Raw genomic sequence first — 23,445 nt, 5'->3', positions numbered from 1 at the left:
TCCCAGGATGTCCTCCTAGAACTACGGTCAGGTTTGACCCAGATTCCCTTGGAGACTTTGCTTTGCCCTGGGACTCAGTGCACGTGAAAGTCTGTGTGCGCCTTTTAAGAATGGGGTCTCCGTTTCCCCCAGTCCCTTAGAGCTCTTGCGCACAAGCCCCACTGGCCTTCAATGCCAGATGCTCCGGGGCTCTTTCTCCCTGTGCCAGATCCCCACACGTGAGGGTTTTATGTGTGGCTCAGAACTCTCACTCCTGTAGGTGAGTCTCTGTGAACCAGTTAGTTTCCAGTCTGTGGAGCTTCCCACCCAGGAGGTATGGGGTTGTTTATATCATGAAATCGCCCCTCTTACCTCTTGATGTGGCCTCCTCTTTTTCTTCAGGAGTAGGGTATCTTTTTTATGGTTTCCAGTCCATTTGGGTGGACATTGCTCAGTCTTTAGTTGTGAATTTTGTTGTTTTTAGGAGAGAAGTTGAGCTCCAGTCCTTCTATTCCACCATCTTAATCCCGTCTCCCCAAGAAGCTTTTTTAAAAAATTGACACAACAGAGATTTATATCCTCCTGGTTCTAAAGGCTGGACATCCCAGATCAAGGTGTCATCATTGTTGATTTCCTCTGAGAGCCACGAGGGGAGGGTCTGTGGTTGGCCCCTCTCCTTGGCTTATAGTGGCCATTGTCACCCTGTGCCTTCACGTGGTCTCCCTCTGTGTGTTTCTGTGTCCACGTTTCCCTTTTAATAAGGACTCTAGTCATTGAAGGAGGGCCCATATTGGATAATGACCTCATTTTAACTCAGTTACCACTGCAAAGACCCTATCTCTAAAGATGGTCACATCCTGACTTACTAGGGTGTAGGACTTCAACACTTGAACTGGAGAGAGCCAGTGGACACCAGGCATCTGCACCTCCATGGCCACCACAGTCCACCCCATATACCTCCGAGCTCCACCTCACCACACTGGTTCAAGAAACATCTGCTCTGTATTTCCCATTGGCCTCTCTTCCTAAGGAGATACTGAGAGCTCAGAGGTTAGCAGGACAAAACCACAGCCCTGTGGCTGCAATAAGACTCAGGGCACCAAGTTACACATCACTATCCATTCTAAACCCCACTCCACCTCAACAATCCCTGGGTCAGGTATTGGCGACTTGCCAAATGGTATGCAATGTGCCAGTACTACTCTTACACTGATGGACCTGCAGTAAGGTGACCATGGAAGGCAGTATTATCTGAAGCAAAACCTTTTTTGTTCTTCAAAAATGCTTTTACGATTTCATTTCCTTAAAGGATATCCTGGCTTGGAACATCAGAGGATGAGGATTCCATTCTCCAGGGGAGACTAGTAGAAACTGGAGCCATTTTGAATTTTGAAACTTTCAAACTGTAGATGCCCATTTTTTTGCTGAATAATTTTATACAATTTTGAAAACCAGTCGTGGTAAAGACAGGGCAGAATACAATTTTCCTGGTCCATAGTGGGGACCGTTCCAATTAATATTTCTGATTCCCTCTTACTTTAACAATTAGTACCAGGCCTTTGCACAGCCAGTTATGTTGGAAGGTGCTTTTTAAAACCAGGGTTTCCATCACTTTAAAATGAATCTGAGGAGTTCCCATTGTGGCTCAGTGAGTTAAGAACCTGACATCGTGTCCGTGAGAATGTTGGTTTGATCCCGGGCCTCACTCAGTGGGTTAAGGATCCGGCATTGCTGTGAGCTGCAGCATAGGTCACAGACATGGCTCGGATCTGGCGTTGCTGTGGCTGTGGCATAGGACAGCAGCTGCAGCTCTGATTTGACTCCTCGCCCCGGGAACTTCCATATGCCACAGGTGCGGCCATAAGAAGGAAAAAATATTTTTTAATTTTTGAAAAATGAATTTGCTTTTTCCCTTTGTACTTGTCTCTAATAAGAGTCCTTTTAATATGTTGAAACTTGTCATTGATAACCTTCCCTATGTTTATAGCAAAGAGTAGAATCAAGTAGGAGTTTCATGATTGCTTATGGAATTTGTTCTCTGGATTCTCCTTTCAAGATGTCTTAGTTCAGTTTAAAATACAATTTCAAGGGGAGGGCAGGGGAGAAGAGTGGAATAGATGGGGAGTTTGAGGTTGGTAGATGCAAACTATTACATTTAGAATGGATAAGCATTGGGGTTCTACTCTACAGTACAGGGAACTATATCCAATCTTAGAACATGATGGACGATAGTATGGGCAAAAGAATGTATGTACACGTATGACTGGGTCACTATGCTGTACAGCAGAAATTGACATAACATTGTAAACCAACTCTTAAAAAAATTCCGAAAATATAAAATAAAATGCAATTTCAAAATACCTAGGGTACAATTATTAAATTTTCTGGGAGGCAGCAAAATGTAGTCATGTTTTAGTTAGGTGGCTTTCAGCAACAAGCAACAGAATACTTCTATTAAAAGTAGTTTTCAACAGAAAGGAATTTATTAACCTCACAAAAATGAATTTGAGAGGTAGGCAGGCAAGGACAGCAGATCAGCAGCATCATTAAATATAGAAACTCTTTTCCTATCTCCAGTCTGCCATTTTCAAGATTGGCAGGATAGATGCAAAAAGGCTGCCACATTCTAGGTAACACATTTATACCCCACAACATCTAGAAGGGAGAGAGAGAGATGAGAAAGACAGAGACAGAGATTTCTTTTTTTTTTATTTTATTGGAGTGTAGTTGATTTACAATGTTGTATTAGTTTCAGGTGTACAGCTTAGTGAATCAGTTATACATATATGTATATATTCATTCTTTTTTTCCCCATGTAGGTTATTACAGAACATTGAATAGACCTCCCTGTGCTATACAGTAGGGCCTTGTTAGTTATCTATTGTATATATAATAGTGTGTATGTGTTAATTCCATCCTCCCAGTTTATTCCCCCATCCCACTATGCACCAGTTTCCCCTTTGGTTGGTAATCATAAGTTTGATTTTGAAATCTGTGAGTCAGTTTCTGTTTTGTAAATAAGTTTTTTTGGTATCATTTCTTATTAGATTGCACTCAAAATAATCTAATATGATGTTTGTCTTTCTCTGACTTCATTCAGTGTGATAATCTCTAGGTCCATTGCTGCAAATGGCCTTATATCCTTCTTTTTTATGGCTGAGTAATATTCCAGCCATAATATCTTCTTTATCCATTCCTCTATCAGTGGACATTTAGGTTGCTTCCATGTCTTGGCTATTGTAAACAGTGCTGCATATATGGAGTACCTGTATTTTTTCAAATTATGGTCTCTCTGCATATATGCCCAGGAGTAGGATTGCTAGGACGTATGGTAGTTTCTATATTTAGTGTTTTAAGGAACCTCCATAATATTCTCCATAGCAGTTGCACCAATTTGTAGGAGGGGTTTTTTTTCTCCATATCCCCTCTAGCATTTATTGTTTGTAGAATTTTTGATGATGTCCATTTTGACTGGTGTGAGGTGATATCTCATAGTAGTTTTGATTTGCATTTCTCTAATAATTAGTGATGTTGAGCATTTTTCTGTGTGCTTTTTGGCCATTGAGACAGAGATTTCTTTCCAGACATTCTTTTATTAGGAGGAAGTCCTTCCCCAGAAGTCCGTCCCCTAGCCACTTCCTCTAAGGTCCCGTTGGCCGAGCAAGACTGGGTCGTGTGTTCTAACCACAAGGGAGGCTAGAAAGCAAATGCACTTCTAGCCTCTTGCAGGAAAGAAGAATGGCAGCCAACAAGTCAACCACCCAGAAATTGATCAGAGCCTCTGGGCTCAAATTAATGAGAATGCCAACTGCTCTACTGTTAATGTGAGCAAGTTCCTCCTTTACTCTGTGCCATAGTTTCTTCCTCTGCTATGTAAAGTAAATTCAATGATACATTTAAAGCCCTTTATAGTACTTGCCACATGCTATCTCTTAGGCATCATGCTTATTATCATATCTAGAATGACAGTGGGTCTCCTGGGGCCTGGGCTTTATCTAAATGCTCTGGCTGCAAATTTGACTGACAAGCTGGATTGAAGTTGCTGTAATGTTAAATTTTTATAGGACTCTAACCACAATGGCTATCTATAATTCCTCAGATTTAATGCTTAATATTGTCATGTATTTTTAAAAGGTTTTAGTTGGCAGCCTTGTCTATTATACTTATTTCCAAAAAAGCTCTCAGAGGTAGGAAAAGTGTCTTTGGGTTTTATGGGAGGTGCCAACCTTCTCCAAGATTCCATCTCTTCCTCTTTCCCATTGCTTTTATGTCTGACTCCTTGGTCTGTTCTTGCTACAGCTGAAAGCTAGTTCTAGTTTCACACAGTCCTAAACCTCATTTTAGCTCTGTTTCCCAATCCCCTGGCTTCAAACAAGGACAAATTCAGGAAGAGGACATAAAGTAGCTATTAGGATTTTCCTTTAAAATTTGATCCACTGTTAAGTGGGATGGAAATTGGCACAACGTTTCTGCAATGCAATCTGACGCATCAAATATTTAAGTGCACAATTCCCTTGACCTAGCAATTCCACTTCTATGAATATAAGCAAGAAATAAAGCTCATAAAGCATTGCTTTCATTAGCAAAAAAAAATTTTAGCAACCTAAATGTCTGTTAATTGTAAATATGTTAAATAACTACGGCATTTGCATAGTGTGAGATTTCCATATTGGAACTTTATTTATTTATTTATTCATTTATTTATTTATTTATTTATTAGGGATGTAGCTGTGGCATATGGCAGTTCCCCGGCTAGGGGTTGAGTCAGAGCTGTAGCTGCCAGCCTACGCCACAGCCACAGCAACACCAGATCCAAGCTATGTCTGTGACCTACACTGCAGCTCACAGCAATGCCAGATCCTTAACCCACTGAGGGAGGCCAGGGATTGAACTCGCATCCTCATGGATACTAGTTGGGCTCTTTACCACTGAGCCACAACGGGAACTCCCTGGAACTTTTCTTAAGACATGACCAAGATCTTTTTGGATTGACATGAAAGGATGCCTCAATATATTGTTGAGTTTAAAAATCTCAAAATATAGCCCATCGTTTGTCATATTGTGTTCATTTTCTACTGTTGTGAAACAAACCATCCTAAAGGCTTTAGTGCCTTCAAACAGCACTATTTATTGATGATTCTGTGATCTGGTGATTTGAGTTGGGCTCAGCTCAGACAGCTTGTCTTTGCCGTATGTGGTGCTGACTGGGCTCACGCAGATATCTGAGGCCTTGGCAGAAAAGACTGAGATTGGTCCCTCTACCTGGCCTTTCTCTCATCCTCAAGGAGGCTGTCCAGGCTGCTCACATAGAGGGTGAGACTGCAAAAAAGAAACCTGGTAGCTTGTCTCAGGAAACAATTTTCTTTCTCCCAATTTCTATCGGTCAAAGCAAGTTGCTAGGCTAGACCAGAACCAAAGAGTAGAGAAATAGATGCTGCCTCTTCATGGGAGTTTCTGTCTCAGAGCCATCATCCAAAATGTCCCCAATCGTCCTCACTTCCTGGGATCCATGCCCTTGTAGAGTCCCTCCCTTACTGAACCTGGACCAACTGCGTGATCCACAGCCGTTGCACTTCTGAGGCTAGAGCATGCCAAGTCTTGCACCTTCCACCTTGTTTTCTTGGACCTCTCCCAACGGGGGAAGTCAGATGCATTTCATGTGGAAATTTAAGCAGCCCAAAGAGGCCCACATGAAGAGGAAATGAGGCCTCCTGTGAGCAGCTGGCACTAATATGTCAGCAGTGGGAGTGAGCCACCATGCTGGCAGATCCTCCATCCCAGTCACATCTTCAAATGACTTCAGCCCCAGCCAGCATGGGCCTACAGCCTCGTGAGGGTCCCCCAGGCCCCCAGAACCACTCAGCCAAGCCATTCCCTAATTCCTGGTCCATAGAAACTGAGAGATAGAAAGTAGTTTTTTTTTTCCTATTTTTTTAAAGTCTTACTGAAGTATAGTTTATTTACCATGTTGTGATCATTTTTGCTCTACAGCAAAGTGATTCACTTATGCACACACAGGTTAGTGTTATTTTAAGCCACTAAAATTTAGTGATTTGTTATACAATATTAGACAATGAGTAAAAGATGCAAATAATTTGTGACCTGTATAAGTGTGTGTATACACACAAATAAATATTGTCTGTCTATCCACCTAATGATTTCCCTAGAGACTGGAAATAAGGGTGTGTATGTATGTGTGTGTTATTGTTCTGGTTATCGTTCTTGTTATTGGGCACTAAGGGGCAGGCAAACATACTTTTTAGTTGAAGCCTCTTTTTTCTTCATATTTGCTTATGGTTTTTTACTAAGAATGTTTTACTTCTATAATTCTTTACTGAAAAAATAATTCAAGGAGTTCCCTTTGTGGCTCCATGGGTTAAGGACCTGACATTGTCTCTGTGAGGATGCAGGTTCGATTCGTGGCCTCCCTCAGTGGATTAAGGATCCAGTGTTGCTGCAACCTGCAGCATAGGTCGCAGATGCAGCTTGGAACTGGTGTTGCCATGGCCATGGCATAGGCCTGCAGCTGCAGCTCTAATTGGACCCCCAGCCGGGGAACTTCCATATGCCACCAGTGTGGACATTTAAAAAAAAGAATTAAAAAATAATTTGATATTTCAAAGCATTTGTATGTACACATGGATATGAGCAACCTGGCTGGAGAAGAAAGTCCAAATCCGTTGACGTGTCTGTAGAGGCCATCTGGTACAAATGCCTTGGAATTTCAGCTCTAGTAACTGTAACACATGCCCCTAGAATGTGAGCACAGGCTCAGTGTGCCGAGATGAACTTTGCGATCGAGGACAGCGTTGAAGCTACAGAAATAAGGCAACTGCAATGAAATTTCAGCATCCGGTTCCCTTTTGAATGAGACTTTCCCAACCTCGTCACTGAGAGGCAGTTAGCACCTACAGCTGGATCGAGTTTAGGACACTGAGAGTCTGTTTGAAAAAAAAAAACCAAACACAAAATGGGGTCCAGCTGTCTGAACCAGTTTAGAGAACTCCACATGTAAGACAGAATGCTCCTCTGTGTTTTCCAATGGCTTTTTCATTGCAGTGTGGTTTCAAAAATCAACCGACCCGGTCAATTAATCAGAATGAGGAATCTAAAGCCTTTTGTCCCCTGAAAATAGAGACAAGTGTCATGGGATCTTGGGATTTTTTTTCTGCAGTCTGAAATCACTCCACCAGTTCCTTTCTGGGTTGCAAGAAATCTGAGTGGCCCTCACATTGTTATTTTCATTCGTAGCATTTATTATTGCTGTTTATTAATTATTTATCAAGTATTGACAAGTATGCTCAGGGCTAGACTCACAGTTCTAGAGGAGACTATATGTCTTTGCCTAAGAGATTCAAGTTCAGTCCCCTTCTCTATGATGGTTCCAGAATGTTCAGTATTTAGTCTTAGAGGATTTCACAGAGCCCTGAAAGACACAGTTTCACCTCAAAGAGAAATATCCCTAACTTTCATAAAAGCATGGACTGAAGAAATATATGTGTAAAGATGACATCTTCCTGACCCCTGGGGGTCATAACCAGATTGCTCAGAATTTCTAATATTTGTGACTTAGTGGAAGAGTTTAAGTCTATGTATTCTTTCTACTCCGATTGAAAACATAAGAGACATTGCAAAGAAAATTAGGTTTTTTCTTGATGTTAAAAGCTCCTCTTATGTACCCTCTTGGCCACACTCTTTCCCCAAATCCCCTTCAAGATAGTGATCCAGGGCACCTAATGGGTATAAATATGAAAAAGACAGCCTTTTCCCAGGGATTTCAAATCATTTTGCCAAGGACCAATTAGAAGCCACTGCCAAGTAATTTGGAATTTCCAGTATGCAGGTTTGAGAGCTGGATATCCGACTCACAGGCCCAGCTCCAGGGCTCACTGTGGTTTTGAGCAAGCCCCTATATCCTTCTAGGCCTGTTCCCTTCAACAATATGATACTTCGTTGTGAGCAAAGCATTGCAAAACTATTATTACACGGATGACAAAAGTGTAGAGCAGAAATCCTACGGAGTTCCTGTCGTGGCTCAGTGATAACAAACCCAACTGGTATCCATGAGGATGCAGGTTCAACCCCTGGCCTCAGTGGGATCAGGGGGTTAAGGATCCAGCATTGCTGTGAGCTGTGGTGTAGGTCGCAGACGTGGCTAGAATCCCATGTTGCTGTGGCTGTGGTATAGGCTGGCAACTGTAGCTCCAATTGGACCCCTAGCCTGGGAACCTCCATATGCCGCAGGTGTGGCCCTAAAAAGACAAAAAAAAAATAAAAAAAAGAAAAAAAGAAAAAAAAGAAAAAGAAAGAAAGAAAAGAAATCCTAGGTACAGAGATAGAATGCATGGCTGTGTGCCTTTGTTTGGGCTGACTCAAGAGCAAAGCTGCTTAATATAAAATTCAAAAAGGAGCTTTCCTGGGTTTTGTTGAAAAATCTAGGATGTAGAAAGATTTCATTTTGACGCTGGTTTTAGAGACAAGGCAAACACCTGATTTACACACTTTCTAATTCCAGTGTGAGATTTATTTTCACGTGCCTTTTATACATAAGTAGAGAAAAGTTGTTTATAAAAGAAACAAGTTAAAACATGAGTTACTGAGGTTAGCGGGAAGGGTTGCTCAACCTTCTGGCTGAGCAAGGGGGATCTTAATATAGCATCTGCCTTCGGAGGAGCTAGATTGACAGCGATGCAGAGCTTCCTGCCGTCGTCTTCCCTGAACTATGAGACCCACAAAAGTCTGATTCCTCCAGCCAGTGAGAGGGACGAAAGTGGAAGCAAGAAAGCAGAGGCCTGTGTCAGCTGGCCCACCGTCCCCACACGGCCTGCCTGTAACAGGGAGACAGGCTTCATAGGCCTGCCCTCCCTTTATCTGAGCTCGCCAGACAAAATCCAAGAGACAAAGGGACAGGGAACTAGAGTCGATATCATGTAATAACCTATAATGGAAAAGGATCTGAAAAAGAATACACACACCCCATATAAGTATATGTATGTATATATGCATATACATATACGTGTGTGTGTATATATATAACTGAATCATTTTGTTGTATAACCTGAAATGTTGTACATCAACTATACTTCAGTTTTAAAAAATGCTTTTAAAGGAAAAAAAAGAGGCAAAGGGAAAAAGGCCAATGCTTTTTTTTTTTTTTTTTTTTTTTTTTTTGTCTTCTTAGCGCCGCACCCTTGGCATATGGATGTTTCCAGGCTAGGGTTCGAATCAGAGCTGCAGCCTCTGGCCTACACCACAGCCATAGCAATGCCAGATCCGAGATGCATCTGGGACCCACACAACATTAGATCCTCAACCCACTGAGCAAGGCCAGGGATTGAACCCGCGTCCTCATGGATACTATTAGAATTTGCTGCTGCTGAGCCACGACGGGAACTCCCAGGTCCATTGCTTTTTAATGCAGCAGCCCAGAACTCAGGGCCCAGGGAAGGACCTGATCTCTGTCTTACCAATCAGATTGGTCATTACCCGTCTTCTTGGGAGCAGCAAGAGGGGAGCAGGGGTGGTAGTCGGCAGTGTGCGGTTCCAGATTGCTCCTTCCTGGGGAATGAGATGGACGTTCCTTCTGAAATACAAACAGGAAAATAAATCTTTTCCTCATCGCCTCATCACAACTAGTACAAGCCCTGTGTAAATCAACCATCTCCTGGCCCTTCCCAACACCATCCTCACTGGGATGGGATGTAAGATGAGAGGCCGGAGAGGGTGTGTCTATATTTGAAAACTCATATGAAACACAATGTGGGCCATTCCCACTTAGGAAGAATTTTTGTTCTGAGAGGTTTGTTTCTTCATTTTGGGGCTGGGGGGGATGTTGGTTGTTGGAATTTGGAACACATTTTTCTCCATAAACTGATATTGCAAATCTAAGTGGTGTTTGGTTTTCCAAAGCTGGCCCCCCAGTTTTTTTTTGTTGTTGTTTTTTTTTTTTTTTTGTAACAGTACAGTTTCTGCTCTGCCCTGTTGTTTTCATGGGGAACAAATTACAAAACCTAACAGGCAGGAGTTCCTGTTGTGGTGCAGCAGTAAACGAATCCAGCTAGTATTCATGAGGATGCGGGTTCAATTCCTGGCCTTGCTCAGTGGGTTAAGGATCCACCGTTGCCATGAGCTGTGGTATAGGTTGCAGATACAGCTTGGATCTGGCGTTGCTGTGGCTGTGGTGTAGGCTGGCAGCTGTGGGAACTTGCATATGCCACGGTGTGGCCCTAAAAAGACAAAAATAAATAAATAAATAAATAAAAGAAATGTCCAGAATAAGCAAATCTTAAAACAAAACAAAATGCACCTAACAGGGAAAGTCACGAATACATTCGTCCTGGGTCTGCACCCATCTGCCCCTGCTTCTTACCACACCCCTACCCCACCTTTCCCTGGACTGTGGGACATCAGCCCTGAAGCAATAGCAAGCAATTCCTTGGAGGGAGAATTTAGCCAGATTCTGGAAGACCACAGTTATTTGCTAATTCTCTACATCTCCACAGGGAAAACTATATCTGCGTCTGAACAAGAACAAGTAAGCCCCTTTCAACAGCTATTGAAGAAACTCTTCCTTAAGTGAGCTGAATTGAGAGCGGAAAAAAAATTCTCCTTCAATTACTCGTGCTTTATTTGGCTGGAAAAAAAAAAAATGGAACCTGTTAGGTACCAGGCTCTAGACGTGTAATTGTGAAGACAATAGACACGGGTCCTGCTTTCATGGAATGAAACCTAATTCTAGACGGAGGGGTAGGTATAGGAGGGTAAACTATGTACATTATATATGAAGCACATAGGCAAATAAATAATATACTTACAGTCTCATCAGGTACTACAAAGAAGGAGTTTCTGTTGTAGCCCTGACTAGTGTCCGTGAGGATGTGGGTTCAAACCCCTGGCCTCGCTCAGTGGGTTAAGGATCCCACGTTGCCGTGACTGTGGTGTAGACCAGCAGCTGCCATAACTGTGGTGTAGACCAGCAGACCCCTAGCCTGGGAACGTCCATATGCCGTGGGCCCTAAAAAGACAGAAAGAAAAAAAGAAAGAAGGAAGAAAGAAAGAAAGAAAGAAAGAAAGAAAGAAAGAAAGAAAGAGAAAGAGAGAAAGAGAGAAAGAGAGAAAGAGAGAAAGAAAGAAAGAAAGAAAAAGAGAGAAAGAGAGAAAGAGAAAGAAAAAGAAAGAAAGAACGAACGAACAGAGGAAATGGGTGTGGAGGGGATGTGTCTCTAGGAAATACCATTTGAACTGAGACCTGGAAGATGAGAGTTAGGCAGGGAAGAGGGAGATTGTGTGCTGCTTTTGGCAGGGAAGGTGAATGAGGATGGGGGTGGGGGCGGGTGGATGGAGGTCAGGACAAGCCAGTCCAGGAATAGCAAAACCATGAGATGGAGAAAAGCTTTGAGTGTTTGAGAAACTGACAGAAAGCGAGGGTCGCCGAGGTAACGTTGGAGAGGTGAACAGGAATCAAATTATGCCAAAGCCTTACAGGCCAAGTCAGGGATTTTATATTTCCTCCTTATTGCCCTGGAAAGCTTGAGGCTTTTAGGGAGGCTCATGGCATAATCGGAATTACTTTTTTTATTTTTAATTTTTTTAAATTTATTTTTAATTTTTTAAATTAATTTATTTTGTTTTTTTGGTCTTTTTGTCTTTTTAGGGATGCACTCGCGGTGTATGGAGGTTCCCAGGCTAGGGGTCCAATTGGAGCTGTAGCCACCGGTCTATGCCACAGCCACAGCAATGCAGGATCCGAGCCGAATCTGCGACCTACACCACAGCTCACGGCAACAATGCATCCTTAACCCACTGAGCAAGGCCAGGGATTGAACTCTCGTCTTCATGGGTGGTAGTTGGGTTTGCTAACCACTGAGCCATGACGGGAACTCCTGAATTAATTTTTTTAAAAGTCGAGTCTGGTTTGAGAGCATACTTATGGTCACCAAAGGGGACAAGGGGGGCAGGGATGGCCTGGGGGTCTAGGATTGGTATATGCACATTGGGGTATGTGGGACGACTGGCCAATGGGGACCTGCTGCATAGCACAGGGACCTCTACCCAATATGCTGTGATAATCTATGTGGGAAAAGACTCTGAAAAAAGAATGGATGTATGTACATGTGTAACTGAATAGCATGCTTTGTGTGGTACAGCAGAAACTTGGTAAATCCATTATACTGCAATAAAACTTTAAAAAATAAAATAAAAAATCTAGTCTGGGAGTTCCCTTGTGACACAGCCTGTTAAGGATCTGGCATTGTGACTGCAGTGGCTTAGGTGGCTGCTGTGGCACAGGTTCAACCCCTGGCCCAGGAACCTCCAGGTGCCACAGGCTTGGTCAAGATAAAATAAAATAAAAAGTCTAGTCTGGATGGGATGCAAAGGACAGATTTGGTAGCAGGACTCGGGGCAAGAAGGGCAGCTGGAAACAATTTAGGCGATGACTTGGTCATCCAGGTGGAGCTGTTGGAGGGGTGGGCTGTGGTGGTAGTGGAAACAGAAGCAGTGGTTGCAGTTGATATATATGTTGGAGGTGGAGTTGACAGGAGTTGTCATGGATTGGACGTGGGACAAGAGGGTCAAGCTGGAGCACTTGGGTAGCCGAAAGGACCATTGGCTGAGAGGGAAACAGGAAGAGGGGTAGGAAGAGGGGACCAGTTGGCTGTGGTGGGCAGAGTTGGAGATGGTGGTGAGACTCTGAGAATGTGGTCAGAGTCTCAGAAGAGAAGTTGGAACCAGAGACAAATATGGAAACTGCTGGCACAGAGATGGTATTTAAAGCCTCATGGGGTTCCTGTTGTGGCTCAGTAAGTTAAGAACCCAGCCAGTATCCATGAGGATGCAGGTTTGATCCCTGGCCTCGCTCAGTGGGTTAAGAATCCGGGGTTGCCATAATCTGCGAAGTAGGTTGCAGATGCGGCTGGGATCTCAGGTTGCCAGGCAGTTGTAGCTCCAATTGGATCCCTAGCCTGGGAACTTCCCTATGCTGCAGGTGTGGCCTTAAAAAGAAAAAAAATAGGAGTTCCTGTCATGGTGCAGTGGTTAATGAATCCGACCAGGAACCTCAAGGTTGTGGGTTCAATCCCTGGCCTTGTTCAGTGGGTTAAGGATTCAGCGTTGCTGTGAGCTGTGGTGTAGGTTGCAGATGCGGCTCAGATCCCGCGTTGCTGTGGCTCTGGCATAGGCTGGTGGCTACAGCTCCGATTCGACCCCTAGCCTGGGAACCTCCATATGCTGAGGGAGCAGCCCTAGAAAAAGCAAAAAAGACAAAAAAGCCAAAAAAAAGAAAAGAAAAAAGAAAAAAAAAAAAAGCCTCAGCGTGGAACTCTGGACTTCCCACTGACTCTCCCGTTTGTGGGCACACTATCAACTGTGTGCTTAGAGGAGAAAAAAGGAAAGCCACCCATCCATCATGGTCAAAGGCCATCATTTTCTACCTCCTATTTTGATAAACCCATGTTCACCCTTTGCATCCTATAAGAGTCAAAACGAGCTGGAACGAAAGCTAGCTCAGGTTCTGATTGCTTTATTACAGAAGGCTGAAATAGCTCCTCTGGCATGTGACATAGCTCAGATTTCATATCCCTCCTTCACAATACACCCAAAATGAGGACATTTGTCGCTGCATATATAGCTAGGCCTGGGAGGACTTTTCTGGGACACTCTAAAAACGGGCCACTTTTCCTCGCCTGTCGAAGTTGTTTGCTTTCCCGTGATGATTAAAATCCATAAGGATTTTCATTGCATCTGACATTTCTGCCTTATCTGGAACATCCCACCCCCACGTGGAAAGGACATCCTAAAGCCATGGCGTTTGAGCTGACCCAGGTCCTCCCCCCGCCACCATGAGCTGCCAGGGAGTGAGTAATTCTGGCTTTGGAAAGGGCACATTTGTAAAACTAAATGAATACGTCCTGTTTGTCATCCATGACTTCTCTCTGTTTCCACTTTTAAACAGTCAGCTGCCTTGGTTACATGACCATGCAGAAAAAAAAAAAAAAAATTGGGGAGGTTTGTGTGTTTCTTGTCAGTCCCAGCATGTGGACTCAGCTCTTGGAACCGATGCAATCGGTACGGATCCAGATGCTCAAAGGAGAGGAAGGAGACAAAATCCATTCCTCACCTTTCTTACCTTACCGAATGGAAACCTCCAAAGGCTTTTGACAGTCCCCAAAGCAGCGGTCTTTAGGCCCTGGCGGTGCCAAGCTGTGAAGCAGATGAGGAACCCGAAAGCCTTCATGACATCCTCTCCTTTCCAACATTTTGGTTTTTGTTTCATATGATAAGGTTGAAAGGCCCATTTGGTGGTTATAAATTGCCATTCCTCATCAAAGAACTCCTAGACCAGTGTCTATAAACATCTCTGGACACTGTGTTTCATTGTAAACCCCTGAGAAAGAAAAATGAAATGACATCCAAACGAAATCCCCGACCTCGCGCCAACCTTTTTTTTTTTTTTAATTGCCATAAATCTGGTAAATAAATCTTTCATCTCTGTTGAGAAAGAAGAGCTGACCAACCTCAAGGTTAAAGGCTTATGTGGCCCCGGAGCAAAGGACCCACAACTCCACCAACTAAATGCAAGCGTCCCAAGGCCTAGCAGCTGCCCTGATGTCAGAAGTCTTGTATTTGCAGAGAAGGACAACTTGGACCTCGCGGGGAGGCATCTCCTTGTCTCCTAATTAAAGGTTTTACACAGTGCCCTTTGTGGCTCAGTGGTAAGGAACCTGACTAGTATCCATGAGGATGCGTGTTTGATCCCTGGCCTCATGCAGTGGGTTAAGGATCCGGCATTGCCGTGAGCTGTGGTGTAGGTCTCAGACATGGCTCGGATCCTGTGTTGCTGTGGCTGTGTTGTAGGCTGGCAGCCGTCACTCCAATTCAACCTCTACGCTGGGAATTTCCATATGCCACACGTGCAGCCCTAATAATAAATAAATAAATATAAATAAATAAATACAGGTTTTACTTTCTTTTGACCCCAGAGGCCAGCTGCCTGGGTAACTGCACAGGAGCTCCATGCTAACAATTGGAAGTAAAGAGGAGGCCAGTGCTCATACTTAAAAAAAAAAAAAAAAAAAAAAAAAAAAAAAAAAAAAAAAGCTGCAGTAGACCTGAGACTGAAAATACACTTGCCGATTTCTTTGCATCCAGCAGACGTTTCCAGGCTGAGATAGAATCGCTCAGCTTATGGATGACTTATGAAAAGAAGCTCCTAACTGTTAGGCTTCTAAGTTAAAAAGATGAACTTGTGATCAGGCTGAAGCACACACGAAAGCCACGAAATTTATAGGGCACTTCCTTACAGGTAGATCAGAATCAGAGTGGAGGAGTTCCCATCGTGGCTCAGTGGTTAATGAATCCGACTAGGAACCTCAAGGTTGCGGGTTCTATCCCTGGCCTCACTCAGTGGGTTAAGGATCCGGCGTTGCCATGAGCTGTGGTGTAGGTTGCAGACACGGCTCAGATCCTATGTTGCTGTGGCTGTGGTGTAGGCCAGAGGCTATAGCTCCGATTAGACCCCTAGCCTGGGAACCTCCATATGCCATAGGAGCAGTCCTAGAAATGGCAAAAAGACAAAAAAAAAAAGAATCACGGTGGACAGCCAGGTGACAGCAGCCAGCAGTGCCCCCGTGGATTAGCAAGAGGCAGGGGTCCCTGGGCTAGGTGTGTTCTGTGTGCAAGTTACCGAAAGGTAGCACCGATTCATAACTCCAGGGCAAGACCGCTTAGCTAGCTGATGATCTGTGGTTCTGTTTAGAATTCCATTCCCAGATCGAAGAGTTTCTTTGGCCACCACCGGAGCTGTCAGACCACAGAAGTACCTAAGCCAACAGGCGGGAAAAACAGGGCTTAGAAGAACACCCTTCCAGAAAGGCAATTTCTACATTTTTAACCAGCTGGGTGACTTGGCAGGAGTGACTTAATCTTGCTAATCCTCAGTTTCTTCATCCACAAAATGGGGATGAGAACTATACGCTTATGTCAAGGATTAAATGAAATAATGCAGGGGAGGTCGTTAGCCCAGGACCCAGCTGACAGTAAAGTCTCCATAAGTGAAGTAAGCAAGCAAAGACAGTGCCGCTGCTGATGACCGTGACCTGGAAGAGTAGGTAGAAGAAATCCTTATTGAAACGATAATCCTGTATCTTTAGAGGGTATCTTTAAATGTCTTATCTATATCGTTAAAAGTCTTAGCTAGTGTCAGCCATGAACTCGCTCCCTCTTTTTCTTTGTCTAAAAACATTTGCCAGTGTTCCGTTACGAGAGATGCTGCCTATGGAAAATCTTTGAAAGATTTGGCAAGGCATCGGAGCGAGTCAGGACTGCTTGATTTGTCTGAGATAGATTTCATGCTTCTGAGCTAGAGGCACGCTTCTTCGCAGACTTAAAAATGAAAAGATGCCCAGGATTCTGAGACCCGTCCAGGCAGTGGCCAGCTCCCGCCTGTTCAGGAAGTGGTCCTAGCATGATGATGTCCCAGCCTGGTGCTGACCTGGAGGGGCAGTGACCCTGTGTTTATTTCCTTGTTGATTTCCCTTCCCTGGTTCCAAGCTCATTTTCCCATTGCCTGCAGGAAAACAACATCCAGGGGTGCGGTAGGTCTGATTTGGCAGCTCTAAAGGTGAACAAAAGGATCCTGGCTTTGGCGAGAGCAGGAGGAAGTTGGAGGGGGCCTCGGCCCCATGCAAACCAGAGCAGACTTGTTACCGATGCTCCTGGGTGGCTGTTCTGCGGGGGCCTCTCTCCCCTGGTTGATGGATCAGCTCTGTGCAAAGCCTGCAGACGGGGCCTGGGATGAGCTGATGAACTGCAAAGCGGGGTGGTTCTCATGCGTGTCTGGAAGACAGGCCACAGGAAAGAGGAAGAGTATTTTTCTGGGCTACTGCTGAGTCAGAAAAACTTAGCTCCCAAATGGACTGTACCAAGAGGTCTTACCTGGCTGGAAACTGATTCACAGCACAGCAAAGGTAAGAGGCCTTCTTCCTCCAGAGGGTGGCATCAGACAATTGGAGAAAACTTTGCCCCAGACTATCCCAGCCCAGCCTCCACCCTCACCCCCACTGCACTGCACGCAAACACATGCATACACACACACAGACACACACACACCCAAGATGTTGAGAACCTAGAGATATCTAGGTCTGTCTTTTCCAAAACACTCTAGAAAGGCCTCAGGATATTTGCTCTCTTTAGGCTTGATTTATTTTTTTTCTGCATTCTTCACGACACCTCTTCTTTTATTTTCAAAAATAAAAACTACATATATACATATGTAAATTTTTTTTTTTTACTGGCCAAGCAAGTCAGTAAATCATAAGTAATCCCACTAATAATGATTGGGTTTCTGTGACATTATTCGTCATCAATACTCAAAATACATTCACGCATTTTATCCCATTTCGGCAGTAGAAATAGGCATCATCACTGCACTTTCACCTACAGAGCAACTGAGGCCCAGAGCAGTGGACTTGCCCAGCAGCAGGTAGGAGGTGAGACAGTCCATCTCATTGCCGCTCCGCCTCTTTTCAGCAGACTAGTGACTCTCCTCTCTAAACCAAATACCAGGCTCCATTCTCTGCCACATTCCCAGCACACGATCTGATGAGAGGATGGAACCGGAGCAAGGAACTCCCCTGGACAATCCAGAAACAGAGAGTCACGGGGTCTAGTCCAATACGCCACCGCATTGTATATCCCTGTCTGCTTCTCTCCATAGGCATTGACTCCAGTTCAACAGATGTTGATCAGCGCTGGCCCATGTGCCCAACTCTGGGTCACGTGTCAGGGCGCAGGGCAGACTGGATGCCCAGGTGGTGCTGAAGGAGTGGGAGCTGGGAGAGGAGTTTGTTTATGAGAAGGCTTTCCATGGGAGGGGAGCCTTACACCAGGCTTAGCGTGACGTGCAGACTTATATTGAGGGAGAGCAATGCAGATCAGCGCACCCCTCCCCCTGTCCCCTGGCCGCCCCAGGTAGGGAGGGAGTGAGCATTTACAGCAAGACTGGCAGCGGAGGAGCAGAGGGGGTACTGAGCAGACTGGGAAGGTAGACCATCTGGATATGACTCTTGGTTCTACCGCCTAGTAGCTGTGTCCTGGGGTGACTCAGATAACCCCTGTGACCTCAGTCTTCTGACACGTAAAGTGGGAACAGTGGTGATGCCTATTTCATGGGGTTGTCTTAAGATGTCAATGCGATGATGCATGTGAAATCTTTGCTGGCACCCAAGTGCTCAGTTCATACTAACTATTTAACTGCCATGTACCTGGCTCCATGGGAGAGGAGCCCTACCCTCAACTGGACCACAATATTATGGGTTAGTTGTGTGTAACCCACTATAGGCAGTGTGCTAAGTGCTGTGAGGTCACAGAGGAGGGATCGGTTAAGGATACTTGGTTGAGTGTCCTGGGCGGTCTGTTGAAGGGAGAGGGTCGGAGGAGAGGTTTCATGGCAGAAGCCCTGTTGTAGTAAGGTGGCTTGCATCAAAGCTATACTGATTTGATTTTTTTAAAATATATTTCTGAGTATTTATATAAATGTTTAATTTCCTATAATATACTGACTTGATTTTGAATAGCAACTTCAGCCCCACCAGATGCGTGGTATGACTGTGTTAGTCTGCCAGGCTGCATAACAAAGGACCACAGCCTGGGTGGCTTCACCAACAGAAATGTACTTTCTAAAGTTCTGGAGGCTCTAAGTCCAACATCAGGGTTAGGCCACTCTGCCGGGCTTGCAGAGGGCCCCCTTCTTACTGTGTCTCACGTGGTCATCCCTCTTTGCACCTGCACCCTGGTGTCTCTCTGCATGTCCAAATTTCTTCTGGGAAGGGCATCAATCAGGTTGGATTAGGGTTCACCCTAGGGACCCCTTTTTGATTTACTCACCACTTTCAATGCCTCATCTCCAAATCCAGCCACTTTTTGAGATACAGTGGGGCTTTAGAATATAAACTTGAAGGGACATCATCCAGCCCATAACAATGAGTTTGTTTCTAAGCCTTTCCAAGCCTTTTCACTCAACTAGAAGATGGGGACAGTACTTGACATGGACAGTACTTAACATGGAGACCCACTGTGATCATCACAAAAAAAAGACATGGAGTTCCTTCCCATTGTGGCTCAGTGGTAATGAATCTGACTAGGAACCATGAGGCTGTGGGTTTGATCCCTGGCCTTGCTCGGTGGGTTAAGGTCCTGGCTTTGCCATGAGCTGTGATGTAGGTCGCAGATGTGGCTCGGATCCCGCATTGCTTTGGCTGTGGTGTAGGCTGGCAGCTGTAGCTCCAATTCAACCCCTAGCCTGGGAACCTCCATATGCCACAGGTGCAGCCCTAAAAAAAGCAAAAAAAGAAGAAAAAAAAAAGAACACATGAAACACCTCTCCCAGCCAGTTTTGGACCTTTAGAAGGTACCCCATAGGCAATGGTGGTTGTTACTAGAACTTTAGACCAAGCTTCCAAGGAACATAGGATCCTCAACACAAATCATGTGCCAGATGAATAGACGAACTGGCCCTTAGTTATCCCACAGACTTCCTGGGAGGACAAAGGGGCCTCCATGTCCCCACTTTCTTAGTTCTGGCAGATGAGCCCATTATCAGATAAGCCAAGTGGCTGGCATGACCAGCCCTAGAGATACTGTGTTCTCTCTTTCTAGTTTTTTGGGAAACTGTCCATTCTTTACTAAATGAGTGGAGTGAGAATGCACATTTCTAGCACTTTAGCCGAGAACTGACATATGGCAGATATACCCTGACTTTGCCCCTAGGCAACCACTCCCGCTTTATCCACCCAAATGTAGATGTAGATACAGATATGGATATAGAATAGACGAAGATATATTTATCTCAAACTTATAGAAAAGTTGCATGTACAGTCCTGGGCAAAGAATTCTGTATTGTCTTTTTCCTGATCCCTTTGAGAATGAGCTGTCAAAAAAGTTCCTCCTTTTCCCCAAGTACTTCAGTGTGCATCTCCCATAAACAAGGACATCCTCTAACACAACCACAAAATCAGGAAGTTAATGTTGCTATGTTGCTATTATCTAATCCTCCGACCCCAGAAAGTTTGCATCTGTTGTCACTGGCGCCTCAGACCAGTTCAGGTTTTTGCAAGTTGCCTTTTAGCAAAAGAGCGTTGTAGCATCAGGCATTGCTTTTCGTGGTCACATGTCTTTGCTCCAGTATGGTGCCCTCCCTCCATACTTCCTCCACCCTCATGACCCGGACACTTGTTAAAATTAGAGGCTTAGCTGTTCTGCAGAAGGTTCCTCACTTTGGTTTGTCTGCATTTCCTTACACTTAGATTCCATTTCTACAACTTAGGCAAGAATATCACAGAAGTGATGCTGTGTTCTACTTAGTACATCCTATCAGGCGACAGACGATTTTAAATTCCGCTGAGATCACTTGATTAAATAAAACTGATCATTAAATAAATGATTAAATAAAACCCCTCCAGGGTTCTCCATTGGGAAGTTACTCTTCTTCCTTTTCTTTTTCATTAACAAGTGTCCTAGAGAGAAGGACCTTGAAATTATAGAAATATCTCATTCTCAATGAAACTGTCAATGTGCCCTTTGGGCATGATGTCATCATTGTTGAAGCACTTCCTTACTTCCTGGTACAATGTGAGGTTCCAGCCTTAGAAATCAAGGATCTCTGGAGTTCCCGCTGTGGCTCAGCAGTAATAAACCAAGTAGGATCCATGAAGATGCGGGTTTGATGCCTGGCTCTCTCAGTGGATTAAGGATCAGGTGTTGCCATGAGCTATGGTGTAGGTCACAGCCGCGGCTCGGACCTGGTATTGCTGTGGCTGTGATGTAGGTTGGCAGCTGCAGCTCCAATTCCACCCCTAGCCTGGGAACTTCCATATACTGCAGGTGTACCCCCCCTCCCCCAAAAAATCAAGGAGCTCTGATTCTATTTAGTGGGGAATTATTTAGAATCCAAATTCAGACTGCTACTTCAGGTATTGCTGTTCCCTGACTCTCTCAGTGGGCAGAGCTAGGGTGTGTGTGTGTGTGTGTGTGTGTGTGTGTATTCATTTATATTTATTTCTGTAGATGATCAGTTTTATTTAAAACCATCAGTTCACTCTGGTGCTGCCAGTTCCAGTCCAACCCCACAGGGTGCATCCTCACTTTCTCCCTCTCCATATTGTAAGCTCCTTCTCTAACACTTGTGGAGCCTGGTTCCCATCAGCCTTAACACACCTGCTTATCTGATCAATCCCCTGAATGTGACCAGCTGCTATCATGACCACTGCCCCCTTCCCTACACAGGCACCTCCTCAGCCCACATGGATTCAGCTAAACCCAGGCTGCCCCTCAGAGGAATCCCTTCCTTTGCCCATCCAGGCTCTGGTCCTGTGCCAGGCAGCCGTCCTTTCTAGGCCATTCATCTCCTGATTTGATCTGGGCCACCATACTGCTTCCATCCCCCACATGGCTACCTTACCTGGCCCCATATAATGGATCAAAGGACTAAATTATTTAGGAAAAGAAGAGAAGGTAAAAAAAAAAAACCCATTCATTCAATTTTGACTTTTTTTCCTTGCTCATATAAATTTATCACATCTGTAGTTGTATAATGATCATAACAATCTAATTTCATAGGATTTTGATTTTGACATTTTTGAAAAACCCAACAGTCACTCTGTGACCGATGACAACCATTTGGGGGTGTACAAGTGTTGTCACTGCCTTTGATTTGTGGGAGCAGACTCTTCCTTATGAATCAGGCACATGTACCCAGGACCATGCCTGAAGGTGTCAGGTTCACACCCTGAATGCATTCCATTCACCACTGGTTCAGTCTCTATGGACGGGGGCTGCTCCCTGTCCGCCCCGGGTACCACCAGCCTTTCCAGGGTGGAAACTACCATTTGGGCAATCACTGCTGCTCTTTCTAGTCTAAGGTCTAGTCTGGGCTCCGCCTCATTTGTTTACTCAAAACCAGGTACTGAGCACTGACTACGAACCAGGGACTTGGCTAGGTTGGGACAGAGAGATTTATTTATTATTTATTTATTTAGTCTTTTTCTAGGGCTGCACCTGAAGAATATGGAGGTACCCAGGCTAGGGGTCGAATCAGAGCTCTAGCCACTGGCCTGTACCACAGCCACTTGGGATCCAAGCCATGTCTCTGACCTACGCCACAGCTCACAGCAACGCCGGATCCGTAACCCACTGAGCAAGGCCAGGGATCGAACCGGCAACCTCATGGTTCCTACTTGGATTCATTAACCACTGAGCCACAATGGGAACTCTGGGACAGAGAGATTTAAAACCTTGGTCTCTATCCTCAGGGAAGTCTCAGTTTATGGTGAGAGGCAGGCAAGAGTCAGATACTTAGGATTCTGTGCCACAAAGTGCAGCATGAGCTGTCCGAACAGCCTGCCATGGAAGGGCGCCTCATCCAGACTGGGTGGGTGGAGGGGAGATGCCCGAGGGGAACACTGTTCGGGGGGCAGATGAATGAGCCAGGACGGAAGGTGGGCAAAGGGAGAGGTGAGTGGAAGGGCCCAAGGCAAGGGGAGGGGCTGAAAGGCAGGTGCAGGCTGGCAGAGGTGGGTCACAGGTGCCAGGCTCAAATGGCTGGATTTTAGACTTTAGGACAAGAGACTCTGAAACCTAGCTTTCTGAGTTCAAATCCTGTCTCTGCCACTCACTAGTTATGTGATCGCAGGCAAGTGACAGCTCTGGGCCTTCATTTCCTTAATGATGAAACTGGAGGTTATAAGTGTACTTACGTTGTGGAGTTAATAACAGTGATTAAATTAGTTGTTTTACCTAACAATTCAAAAATTAAAAAAAAAAAATTGACCGAACACTGTAAACCAGCGAATAATATAATGGAAAAAATAAAAATCACTGTAAAATTGTAAAAAATACATTTTAAAGAATAGATCTGGAATTTCCAAAGCAATTCTGAAGCTGTTATTTGGAGAAAAATCAGAACTTTGTTGCCCTTCTGTAGGCTCACTTTATGGCTTATTGTTGCTTTTCTTTTAACATATCGGGGGGTTGGGAGGCTACATGATGTTTTCATTGTTCCGACCTCTCACGGTCCCAATGTCACAGAGGAGACATGCTATGGAGACCGCCTCTCTTCTCTCTGTTTCTCTTTCACTGAGACGTGTTCGGACCGGCCACTGTCCACACTCACGCAGGTCCAGGCCAATAGCCATGTCACGATTGCTCTGACAAATCCAGTGCCAACCAAGGTCACCCCAGAGCTGAAGGACGACCATCTTGAAATTCAATTATTGCTGAAGTAATTCTACACCCTGAGTGTGTTGGGGAGGTGGAAGGGTGGAGAGTGAGGAGGTTTTTGAAACTGTCCTAAAAGTGCTTGAACAGGAGCTGGCAGCCGGTCAGCAGTGGCCTGTCAGCCCATTGTCGATGGAGTCATGAGGCAGTCCTCCCTGCTCTATGGTCCACACCCTCTGAGAGCCAGGGGACCAAAAC

At 44.8% G+C, this 23,445-nt stretch overlaps 1 protein-coding gene across 9 annotated transcripts in view; it reads left to right on the top strand.

The window, feature by feature from the left end:
* LNX1 (ligand of numb-protein X 1) overlaps positions 1–23,445 on the top strand; it is a 240,265-nt gene that overhangs the window by 15,996 nt on the left and 200,824 nt on the right. For 3 of the 9 annotated variants that reach the window (XM_021101215.1, XM_021101214.1, XM_021101213.1), the window contains exon 1: positions 16,572–16,943. The exons of 1 other annotated variant lie outside the window; for it this stretch is intronic. The gene's annotated coding sequence lies outside the window, so the exon portion shown is untranslated. Of the gene's footprint in view, positions 1–16,566; positions 16,944–23,445 lie in introns of those variants that run through there. 5 more of the 9 variants (XM_021101224.1, XM_021101223.1, XM_021101220.1 and 2 more) reach the window with 3 other exon arrangements.

This window comes from Sus scrofa, chromosome 8, assembly GCF_000003025.6.
Source record: "Sus scrofa isolate TJ Tabasco breed Duroc chromosome 8, Sscrofa11.1, whole genome shotgun sequence".
NCBI lineage: Eukaryota > Metazoa > Chordata > Mammalia > Artiodactyla > Suidae > Sus > Sus scrofa.
This window is presented reverse-complemented; position numbering and strand designations above follow the sequence as displayed.